Here is a 12,725-nt window from a genome sequence, read left to right on the forward strand (position 1 = left end):
TTATGTATTTTTAGTCGTAATGAGAGGTGCAGGACAGGTGCACACAGAGACTCCGGTTCGCAAATTGTTATTTACTGTTGATTCATTTCAGGGTTGTCATTTCAGGGCTATAAGACGGACTGATAATGCACTTACGTTATGGGGCTCACACAGTCGTAGACTTAGTGTCCATTTTCAACGAAATTATTTGCTAGTTATTAATAAGAAGAATAAGTAGAAAAGCGCAAAAGTTATAATTAATTATATTATATATTATATATATTATATATAATATATATATATATATTATAATATATATTATATCATATACTACTAAACTAAAAAGGGGGCCACTTGGCAGTCGGATTTTTCTGTTTATATTTATGGTACGTGTAGCCCAGAACCAGATCCTAATCAACCCAAATCGTTCGGTGCAACTCTTAAAAATTACCGAGGAAAACAGCTTTGAAGTTTTCGACCGTTTTTAATATGCTACAGCAAGATCGCTTTTTCTTGACAGGTGGCGTGGATGTGTGATAGAATGGTCGCCTGCCACGTAGGGGTTTTAGGTTCGATTCCTGCCAGATACAAACTGTTTATCGAGAAGCGTATGTTCTAATAGAAATTCCATGAAATAAAAATACACAAAGATGGAAACAAAGTCAGTAGCGTTCGAGATGAAAACCGCTGGTTAGTCTCGTTTCACTAATTATTCTTTTTTTCCGTCAATTCGAATTCCTATATAATTAATATAAAAATTTCATCAAATATATGCTGTTTAACCCTTTCTGTACCAGCGTAGCTTATAAGAAACATCGTCTTTCCATAGATGTATTTTGCAACAAACCGATTTTAACTACTCTTTGCCACTGTTTACTTGAAGCTCCATGCCAGTAGTGACTGTTCCTTACAACAGATGGCAGAAACTAACGCGCGGGAAGAAGGAAACAATTGTTGAGCGTGACTAGTTGCTGGAGTCTTCATTGTGAAGAGTTGATGATAAAAAACGCGTAAAATGCGTAAGTTTTGCATTTTCGTTTACAGTCAAATAATTATCGTGTGTTGCGACAATCCTTCCAGCATAAGTACATCATACATTTGACTTGCATAATGATTTCCAGATAAGATAAACTGCGAAAAACCTTATGTTGCTTCAAAGCAACAGTGGAATTTAGTGGAAATTCCGTAATATAATGCCTCGCTTTACAAATCTATTGATGTAGGTATTTGAAATTTTGCTTTGCAGGTATAAAATCACATTCTAGACACTTTTTAAACATTGCGTCACTATGTCTGGCTTTTTGACTGATTCTGACCTAGAATATATTATGAATTTACCCGATAATGAGTTCAATGCATACATTGATGTCCCTGATGGGGACATATCAGATGAGACTGTCGTAACTGATGAAAGTTCTCAAGCTATTTCCGAAGCAGCTGTCATGAATTTCATTCAGATGGTGGAAAAGGAGGATGGAGCTGAAATTTCGGCAATTAGAGAGGAGCAAGAGACAGAATATGAATTTCCAAAGGTAGGGACCACTAACAGAAGTAAAAATATTGAGAAAGTACATAATTATAAGTATAATTACGTATTTTAGACGTCAATATCTTTAAATTTCAGGCTGATGCAGTCAGGAGTGGTAAAGTTATTCATTCTCAGCCAAAATCAGATGTAAGCGACAACAATACAAATGAAGGAGCACCATCTACACGTGAGCAGCAGCAGCAGCAGCAAGTAAAACATAGATGTAAGCGTAGTGATTATAAATTTAGAAAAACTGATTTTGTGGTACAAGACACAGAATGGAAAGGATCACTTCCACCACCACCAGTAGAGGAAATGACACCTTTGCAATATTATAAAATATTTATGAATGATGACGTATTTGAACTCATTGCTGAGCAGTCCAATATCTATGCTTTGCAGAAAGATTCAGTTTCTTTGCAGACGAGCAAAAATGACATGGAGCAGTTTGTTGGTATTTTACTGCACATGGGCATAATCAAATTGCCTTCCATTCATTTATACTGGTCGAATGAGTGTAGGTATTCACCAATAGCTGATGTGATGAGCAGAACTCGCTTCTTCCAGCTACTGCGGTATTTTCATGTTGTCAATAATCAAGACTTGCCTGAAGCTAATAGTAATCGTGAGAAACTCTTCAAGATTCGCCCACTTTTATCTGCATTGCAGTCATAATTGAAGACACTCCCTCCAGAAGAATACCAAGCTGTTGATGAACAGATAATACCATTCAAGGGTAGAAGCGGTTTGAAACAGTACATAAGAAATAAGCCTCACAAGTGAGGCTACAAATCTTTTACGAGAGCTGGTGCTTCAGGCATGATGTATGATTTTGAAATTTATGTTGGAAAAACATATAAACAAAAAGATTATATCATATTTTACATTTATGCACCTAAATAAGTGTAAAAACGAATGCAGATTTTTTTTCTCAAAACTTCGAAATTCGGTAAAGAAAGGGTTAAGGGATATGTAATTGCTATTTTTATTAAAAATTCATGTCTTCTTGTTTCTAGTTGCATGTTTCACACAAAACGCTTTGCAAATAGAAGTTATTAATCACTGTCTTTTATAAGAGATTGTTTAAATTTAAGAAAAATGAAATTGTATTCTTTTTCACCAAAGTGACTAGTAGCTGAGCTCTGAACTTCGCGTATCATAAATATAAAAAAAGAATACAAAAATCCTATGTGGTTCCCTTCTAAGCAAGTAAAAACACGAAAGTCTCAATTGCATGTACTGTCTAATGGGATTTTCGGATATCAACTCTACAGAACGCATCTCGTAGAGCACGTGTGGACGAAAAGAGTTTCGTTATACACCAAAGAAGATCTTCCCTGGACGGAATCTCCTGCTAAATGAGCGCTCCGAGCTCCACATGAAGTCGTCGCTGCCAACCATGTTTGCTACATAAGGGCATACATACTCCGTACTAACTGTTTTGTTACTTTAGGGGAAGTTCCAGTTTAGTTACGTTGTTAGAAATTTTAGTCTCAAGTTTAAGAAATTTACCAGTTATATGCTTTGAAACTGTTCCAGATGTAGCTCTTTTCATTATGCTTCACCTTGTCCTGCAACTCACATAACATCGTGTTCCGTAATTACGACATGATTTACTTTACAATTCACCTTTGAACACTTGAATAATAGCCATAAAATTTTAAGCTAAAAATGGAAATCGACTAAAGAACGTTAAGCAAGAAGTTTAAATGCACATAGTTCTTACTGCTCTCTCTGCCAGACTGTCTTCATGTTAACATTTATATCGAAGATATGCTTGTCGATTTCTATACGTTTTTGTGAAGAACCTAATCTGCACTGACTGACAGCAAAAGAAAATCACCCAGCAGACGTAATCGGATGTCAATATAACATCATGCACGTACACAACGTGGGTATTTGTTATGCCTCTTTCTGAGTCATCAGTCTTCTGACTGGTTTCATGCAACTCGCGATGAATTCCTCTCCTGCACTAACTTCTTCATCTCAACGTAGCGTAGAGGACTGATGACCATAGATGTTAAGTCCCATAGTGCTCAGAGCCATTTGAACCATTTGAACCTCAACGTAGCGCTTGCACCGACACCATTAAGGAAGGAGAGAAGTTGCGATGGCTGGTAGCAGGTATCCAAAATCATCTGCACAGATCACTTGAAGATTAACTGAACTCTTCATTTTCAAAAATAAAATGAAGTTAACGTAAATTCTCTTCGTTTCTGTGCTACCTTTGCCTCCTACATAAATGTACTTTAGCTAGTATTACTACTGCCAGAACACAGGCTAAGTAATGTCTCCCCATTACCCAGTACTGATGGTCTTGAAGAGTGTGACAGAACTGGGGCAACGAGCGATGTGCGGCTGGTTAAATTGGCGTTTCTGGGGGGCGCTGACCTCTGTCTTCCTGGAGGTGTTGCACTGCCCGCTTTTTCCATTGGCGCGCGGCTCAGCGCCTTCTTGACGCCGTTAGGCGGCGCTGCGCTGGCCGGTTGTGCATTCGATGCCTTAGGATTACACATCGCACGTCCTCGGTTATTTGTTGGATGTATTCAAATCTCTGTCTTTCCTTACAGTTTTTACTCTTTAGAGTTTTCTCTAGTACCATGGGGGTTATTCCGTGATGCTTTAACACTTCCTCTTGTCGGTGTCTGTCATACGTTCCTTCATTCGACGGTTCTGTGGAGAACCTCTTCATACCGTTTCTTATCGCTCCACCTGGTTTTCAAAATTCTTTTGTAGCACCACATCACAAGCGCTACATTCTCTTCTGTTTCGGTTCTCCCAATGTCCTCGATTCATTACTATACAATGCTGTGCTCAAAACGTAAATTTTCAGAAATTTCTTCCTCAAATTAAGGCCCGTGTTTGATACCAGGTGATTTCTCTTGGCCCTGAACGTCATCTTTGCGTTTACTAGTCCGTTTTTTGTACGTCATGCGTAACTTTCCTTCCAATCTAGCAGAATTCCTTATTTTGTCTACTTCGTGATCATCAATTTTGATTTTAAGCTTCTCGCTATTCTCATTTCTGCCACTTGGCATTACTTTTGTCTTTTTCCGGATTATTTTCAATCCATATAGCTACTTATAAGACTGTTCATTCTAACCAACAGATCTTGTAATTCTTCAGATCCAATGAGGACAGAAATGTCATTAGCGAATCTTATCATTGATATCCTTTCACCTTGAATTTTAATTCCACTCTTGAGTCTTTCTTTTATTTCCATCAGTGATTCTTCGATGTATGGATTGAATAGTAGTGACGAAAGACTGCATCCCAGTCTTACACCGTTTTTAATACATCCGTTTTAATTCAGTCACTTCGTTCTTTGCCTTCCATTCTTATTGTTATTTCTTGGTTCTTGTACATTTAGTGTATTATTTGTGTTTCCCTACAGCTACTCTTCTTCTACTCAGAATTTCGAACATTTTGTAGCATTTTACATTGTCGATCGCTTTTAGTAGGTCGAGGAAAGCTACGAAAGAGTCTTGATTTTTTTTTCCATCCTTGCTTCCTTTACCAGGCCCAACGTGAGAACTGGAATATTTACATTTCCTAAAGCCAAACTGATAGTCATGTGACTGATCCTCAATTTTCCTTTCCATTCTTCTGTATATTATTCTTGTCAGAGCTTGGATGCATAAGTTGTTCAGCTCACTGTACATAGTTATCGCACTTGCTATCTTCGGAATTAAGTGCATAATATTTTTCCGAAAGCGTGATGGTACGCCACCTGTCTCACAAATTACATATAGCAACCTGAATAGTCGTTTGGTTGTCACTTCCTTCAATGATTTTAGAATTTCCAATGAGATGTTATCTGTGGCTTCTGACGTATTTGATATCAAGTCCAATGGACAGGCTGCCTTTAACACAACACAGACGGCTGCCTAAGGAGTGGTGCCGTACCGGGAAAAACTGACTACTGATGAGCAGCGTCGCATTGTGTCCAGTGATGAATCGCTGTTCTGCGCTATCCCAGATGACCTTCGACCTGCGGAAAGATCGAACTTTTCTAATATCTTGGAGAGGCACAGAGGCGCTGCTGCTGGCGTTATTGTGTGTGGAGCTAATGGGTATGACTTCAGGTCACGGCTGGTAGTGACTGAGGGAGCTCCGATGGCGCTGCAGTACGTCACGCAAGGTATCGAGGTGTCGTTTTTCAAGACAATGATCGCCATACTTGGCACAGGTCTGTTTGAACTCTCTGTGTGATGTTGAGGTACTTGCGTGGCCAGCAAGATACACAAATCCATCCTCAATAGAATATGTGTTGTATCGGATCGGATGAGACCTCCGTCCGAATCCCATTAGCAGGAATATAAATTTACAACGTTTTGTGCCAGAGTGACTCAGGAGGTGGCACAAAAGATTTTATATCACTCTCCCGATTTGAAGCTCCTTTTTCATGCTAATTGCTTTTTCCATCGCTGATTTACAACAACTTAAAGGAAAAAAGAAAAATAACTTCGACACTGTAGTTAGTTTTCAACGATAGGATATCATCAAACCAAAATATACTATGTCATCAGAAGTATCCGAATACCCCCAAAACATACGTTTTTCATATTATGTGCATTGCACTGCCACCCACTGCCACGTAATCCATATCAGCGACCTCAGTAGTCATTAGATATTGTGAGAGAGCAAATTGTCCGCTCTGCGGAGCTCACGGACTTCGAACGTGGTCAGGTGATTGGGTGTCACTAGTGTCATACGTCTGCACGCGAGATTTCCACACTCCTAAACATCCCTAGGTCCTCTGTTTCCGATGTGATAGTGAAGTGGAAACGTGAAGGGACACGTAAGCGCAAAAGCGTACAGGACGACATCGTCTGTTGACTGACAGAGGTCGCCGAGGGTCGTAATGTGTAATAGGCAGACACCTATCCAGACCGTCACAGAGGAATTCCAGACGGCATCAGAATTCACTGCATGTATTATGACAATTAGGTGGGAGGTGAGAAAACTTGGATTTCATGGACGAGCGGCTGCTCATAAGCCACACATAGTGCTGGTAAATGCCAAACGACGCCTCGCTTGGTGTAAGGAGCATAAACATTGGACGATTGAACAGTGGAAAAACGTTGTGTGGAGTGACGAATCACGATACTTGGTGTGGCGATCCGATGGAAGGGTGTGGGTACGGCGAATGACCGGTGAACATCATCTGCCAGCATGTGTAGTGCCAACAGTAAAATTAGGAGGCGACGGTGTCATGGTGTGGTCATATTTTTCATGGATGGGGCTTGCACCACTTCATTTTTTTCGTGGCACTACCACAGCACACGCCTACATTGATGTTTTAAGCACCTTCCTGCGTCCCACTGTTGAAGAGCAATTCGGCGATGGCGATTGCATCTTTCAATACGATCGAGCGCCTGTTCATAATGCACGGACTGGGGCGGAGTGGTTACACGACAGTTACTTCCCGGTAATGGACTGGCCTGCACAGAGTTCTGACCTGAATCCTATAGAACACCTTTGGTATGTTTTGGAACTCCGACTTCGTGCCAGGCCTCACCGACCGACATCGATACCTCTCCTCAGTGCAGCACTCAGTGAAGAATTGGCTGCCATTCCCCAAGAAAGCTTCCAGCAGTTGATTGAACGTATGCCTGCGAGAGCGGTACCTGCAATCAAGGTCAAGGGTGGGCCAACACCATATTGAATTCCACCATTACTGATGGAGGGCGCCACGAACTTGTAAGTCATTTTCAGCCAGGTCACATGGTGTATACTCGAAACCAGAGACTATCACACCTGAAATGCACCGATGCAGATCTCGCTTCTATGAACATCTAAGAGCGACGATGAACTAGAGGCATCTTTAACATACTTGATTCATACGAAAAACAATAGCTCATGTTACATGAGTGTAAAAAATAATTGTAAAGAAACTGTTTTGCTACCAGCAAATTCGCCCTATCGCCAGCTTCAGCAGTCAATGGGTCTTTTCCATATGAAAAATGTCTATCGGAAGAGCAATGAATGGATTAACCAGACGTGCGATCGATCAAACAAAGTTGGCTCAAAAGAAAATTGAAAAAAGTATCGGACTAGTAAAAGTAGATTTCGTAAGACATAATTACCGAAATACGAAATAATAGTAATAATAATAAACTACGAATACTGTAGAATGCTATGGAGAGGCAACACCGCCATAGTCATAAACTATCCGGCGCATGGGATTAGTAGACAATGTGTTAATCAACGAAGAAAAAACATGCAACTGTAAAATTTTACCATCATAGCCCGAAGAGAAATTATTCGTAATTTTCTTGAACCAACAATTGATGCACTTCATCACAGCAGTTTCAAATACTGTAGTCCCAAACGATCACATCCGTTCGCAGACAAGAATATGAATGAGTTTCACCAACGCTTCAAAGTCATTCACTTTGGACCAAAATATATCCATTGTTGTTCAATAGCTTGCCAATGAGCATAAAATCTTTGATTATCCATAAAAATACAGTTTAAGAGAAGCATAATAGATTTTTTTAAGGCTAGTTTTATGACACATTTTATGACTTTTTTAGCAGAACCACTTGTTTTTATTAATGGTATCACGAAAGTGAATGCTGTTTCATAGCTGACTTCGCCAAAGCTTCACTACAACAAGGAGATCTGTGGAAGAAAGCGTTGCGAAATGTTTTCCTTTTAATGACGCCTGAATCCAATATATCAAAGATTGTCTCCTTCAGTATGTAAGCCAACACATTTAAATGTTTCTGGTAAGCTTTTAAATTAATTAGATTAATTTATAAATGAAAAATAGCTCCATCTCGCTTAGGGTACGTGTAACGGACAGTAGAGTGTTATTTCTTTTGCAGACATGAATTTCTACGTTTTTTGCCATGTTCAGCGTCTTGGGGTCTCTGCTTTGTGACCATACGGAATAAACAGTCAACCTCATGTAATCTCAGTTGCGTGAATGACAAGGAGATTACATTACGTGAAATTCAGTTTCTTTAAATTTAATTTTATTGTTCTTTGGCCTTTTGTTGGAAACAATACATCCACTACAACTTCTCATCTGTTTAGCGAAAACAGTTATATGGGTACACAGTTACTCGTATGTTATAAAAATATATATTAACGAATCTCAGTATCTAATATGCCAGAGATTTGCCGCCGGTTGATGCAGGTAACGAGCTCGTAAACTGTTAATTTAGAGATTGTTCTGATTCATTAGTATTCCAATACTTGCTGGAACTAGATTTTCCCACAATATACTTTTGTATTTTGTGTTGATTTATATCGAAACACCAATACGGCGTGGCTTAGGTAGACGTCGTCTTGTGGATGTTCACTGGATATGGCAGAGTCTGTCTCCGCCTATAGAGGTGCACAGGAAACGTACTTGTTTCACCCTTATTCGAATAATTAATTTCGATGTTCCCTCGAAAGATTCTTCTGGCTACACTACGGAATTTTTGGAATAGTGAACTGGACCTAAGCTGTTTTCCATGTCGTGATGTTTACCACAGTTGTTCCGATTGCTGTCGTGGCTCTTTTCATGAAACGAGTCCGAAAGTGGAATCTGTATGAGTATTTGTTTGCCTTTTTTGATGCCTTCTTTTGCAAGACCATCTATTCGTTGTGCTGAATACCTGAGTACCTTCTAAACACAATGAGATAAACTGTTTTCTTCAGTTTCTTACTTTCATAATTAATTCCACAACCGTTGTCACATTTCCACATCCGATGCACTGATTGCTCCAAAGCACTTCTAGAGTCAGTAAGAACTGATGTTTTGTTCCATTTTTGGCACCAAATGTAATTGCTTCTTTAAATATCGTTACCTGTGCAGTTTAGGATACTTCAATTTGACAGCAGTTTTCGTATATTGATAGAATCTTTGTCTAGAGAGGTACAGCCGACTAGACAGAGGTCTTTGGAAAACGTAATTGAGAGAGAAGAGATTAGAGCTCGTTCCAGGCTTTATAATATCTATTACGAAACAATAATAGTGGGAAGCACTACTTCTGACTGGAGAAAAACAACTCATTTCTTTTATTATTTGTTTTGTGAATATAAGTACGCTGATGTTCGAAAAAGTTATATTGAAGACGAAAGAGAATAAAGAACTAGACTGTAACATGCATAAACAGGTAAATTCTTCATCTGTGTGACCATGGCGCTCCTAGGTGGTTTATAATTATTAAAGGTATTTATAACCTACCATTGAAACTACTAATGACGCTTGTTTATCTGCAGTTCGTTTTATTGATTGGATTGGAATGAAACGTATATACAACTTTGATTTGCTTTACAGATGTAGAACCGATTCTTACAATAGATGTCGATGTATGACTTTTGCTTGCAGCATTATTTCCATTATTTCCGCTCACATCTAGAACTGTGATCTGCTTACAAAATTCAGTGATATTTCTCTGTAGGGAACTCATGTTTTCAGCTCCATTTCATGTTGGTTCAAATGGTTCAAATGGCTCCGAGCACTATGGGACGTAACATCTGTGGTCATCAGTCCTCTAGAACTGAGAACTACTTAAACCTAACTAACCTAAGGACATCACACACATCCATGCCCGAGGCAGGACATTTCATGTTGGTTTGCAGCACAACACATTTCTTAACGCAAAATACATTAAAATACGGCATCACTAGTTAAGGTAAACAAATACTATTGGAGCTACATTTCGGTGTATCTTAGGCCAGAAAATGGGTTTTGCTACAAACCAACATGAAACTGAGCTAGTAATATTAGTATGCTACACACTAATAACTGTGAATTGTGCAAGCAAAGCATATTTCCAGATGCATGTAGAAAACAGGGAAAAAGCGACACGTCAGTATGGTATGTAACAAAGCAAACCAATATTGTAAATAATGTTTCAGTCCAGGCCTCTGTCAAAGTTTTATATTAATAAAACGGTACGCATTTTTGAGAGGAGATTTTAAATACCTTTAAGAAAGAGACAAGATTACTTGTGAACAGCAGAAACAATTCACGCAAGAATAGCTATTCTAGGATTGCATGCCGAAGCAAATAGCGAAGTTCACAGTAACGTAGAGAGCGGCTCATCTATCATTCTGCAACGTAGTGTTCTGTCTTATATCTCGCCCATAAATCCTGTCATAATTTGAACAAATTTCTCATACCGATATTTTGGACATTTCAGCAAGAAAATACTGGAAGCAACATGTTACAGAAGGAGGTAAACATTATTTAAGTAGCAAAGCAGCTAATAGTGTCATCACAGCTCCACCATCTTAACATAGCAAAAAAAGAAGCTGTATTATGAAGTTCATTTGTTCGCATTTCGCTGCCTATGTCATCGCAGAAGGTACGTGTAGAAACATGTTTGGTACTACCATAGAGTAGAAATATCTCTGGAGTGAGCATTCAGAAGCGCAGAATTGATTTTGTGTTGTCAAAATACGTTGCCACAATGGTCACGTGATCTCGGGACGCCGTAGATTTGTCCGACATTTGTCCTATAAATTTTGAATGTTGTCATATCGCTAGTGAAGACAGATTCCCTTCGTAAGTGCTGTGGATTTAGTATAGACGTTTTGCAGGCACCATAGCAGTTTACGTCTGATATTTGAAATAAATTGGGCTCTTAGCTTTGAAGAGCAAAATGAACGGGCATGACGTCACAGAAGCATCACGTCAGTATGTATTTACACTGTCTTTCATGTCACATCTGGTCAAGTCGCTTAACACAGTACTCAACGGCGAAATTGAGGTTTTGAGTCACCATCCCTAATATGCATTAAATGTTAGAGTATAGTATCAGACTTGAGGAGCTAGCAACGACAAAGTTTGTCAATGGCCAAAGCAAACTTTATAACCTATGTTCTTGATCAATTATGTTTGGTAAATTACTGAGAAGTGAGACAACGTTTCTTAACATCGACAATTATTTACTAGGGAAAAAAAGTACATTCATACACATCAAAAAAAGCTTCAAACGAATTAATGAAGCATGTTAAACTTATCCATTATGTTTTTTCTTATGTAATTAATAACGTCATAAACAACTGTATTTTACTTGTTCATTATGCTGACTTTTTTGTTTAAAATGTCATATGGTGGAATTTGCTTCGTCTATTTATGTTCTTATACATATACATTATGGGCGTCAGCGCTGTTGTGTTATCGTAAAACCTAAATAACTTTTCGCCTTCAGGTATAAGACCTCGATTGTGTAAGAAAGTGGAAAAAATATCCCAGTCGTCATGGATCATCTCCAATTTTCCACTAAAACAAAGCGCTATTATAAAATAAAGATTATGAAGATACAACAGTACAAAATCCACTATTATAAGGAGAGTGAGCGCGGCGAAAATAGGTTAACTTAAGATGTTTACAGACTAGTACCGTCAAAATTTTCTTCCCGAGAAACCTTGACGTACCGTGAAATGACGTGACGTTCCGTTGACGACCTGTGCTAATGCCTCCATTCGAAAGGTATTGTAGAATGTTTTGATGTTATGTGACGAGACATGACGTCACCTGATGGCGAACGCGAATTGGCGTTAAGCAATCGACGTCGTCCCTAGATCACGTGACAATTCCAGTTTAATGTTGACAACTTGCGCAGGACGAAATGCTCACTCCAGAGATATTTCTACTCTATGGGTACTACTAACGGACGTAACACTTCCATAACTCCAGCACAAAGAATGTGCTAGTTGGACAAGTTAAGCAGCATATCCGAGTTTGTGTGTCAGATAAATTACTAAGTTAATCATTCAGAGGTAGCTGCTATTTTTTGAGGTGACCGATAGAAATAACGTTACAAATTGAACAAAAAATTAAATATTTACAGACAGACAAACCATACATAATCTCTTACTGTTGAAGTTTTAGTATTATTTGATGTAATACGTGACTGATTCGTTCTAACCACCAACCAATAAATCAGTGAGACAACTGTCATTGCTAATTCCTAAAAAGCTTTTCGTTTAGAGTTATGATGCAGTTCGCAATGCATCTCTAATGATATTTACAGCTTCTTATCAGAAAAGAAGGCTTACTCTGGGGACTGAGACTGGAATTGGATCTAAACATGTTTCCTCCAAACACACTCTCCTCCCCAGCGACAGTCTGATCCATAACATGCACTCCCGTTTTAACTCAACCAAGGTAAAATGTGAGCATCACTTGATTACTGGACGCCTTCCTTCTGATGTGACAGAAGTTAGAAGAGTTCAGGCTGCCAATGTTTGTGTGTGAATACTGCCA

This window comes from Schistocerca serialis, chromosome 1 (assembly GCF_023864345.2).
Source record: "Schistocerca serialis cubense isolate TAMUIC-IGC-003099 chromosome 1, iqSchSeri2.2, whole genome shotgun sequence".
In the NCBI taxonomy this organism is placed as follows: Eukaryota; Metazoa; Arthropoda; class Insecta; order Orthoptera; family Acrididae; genus Schistocerca; species Schistocerca serialis.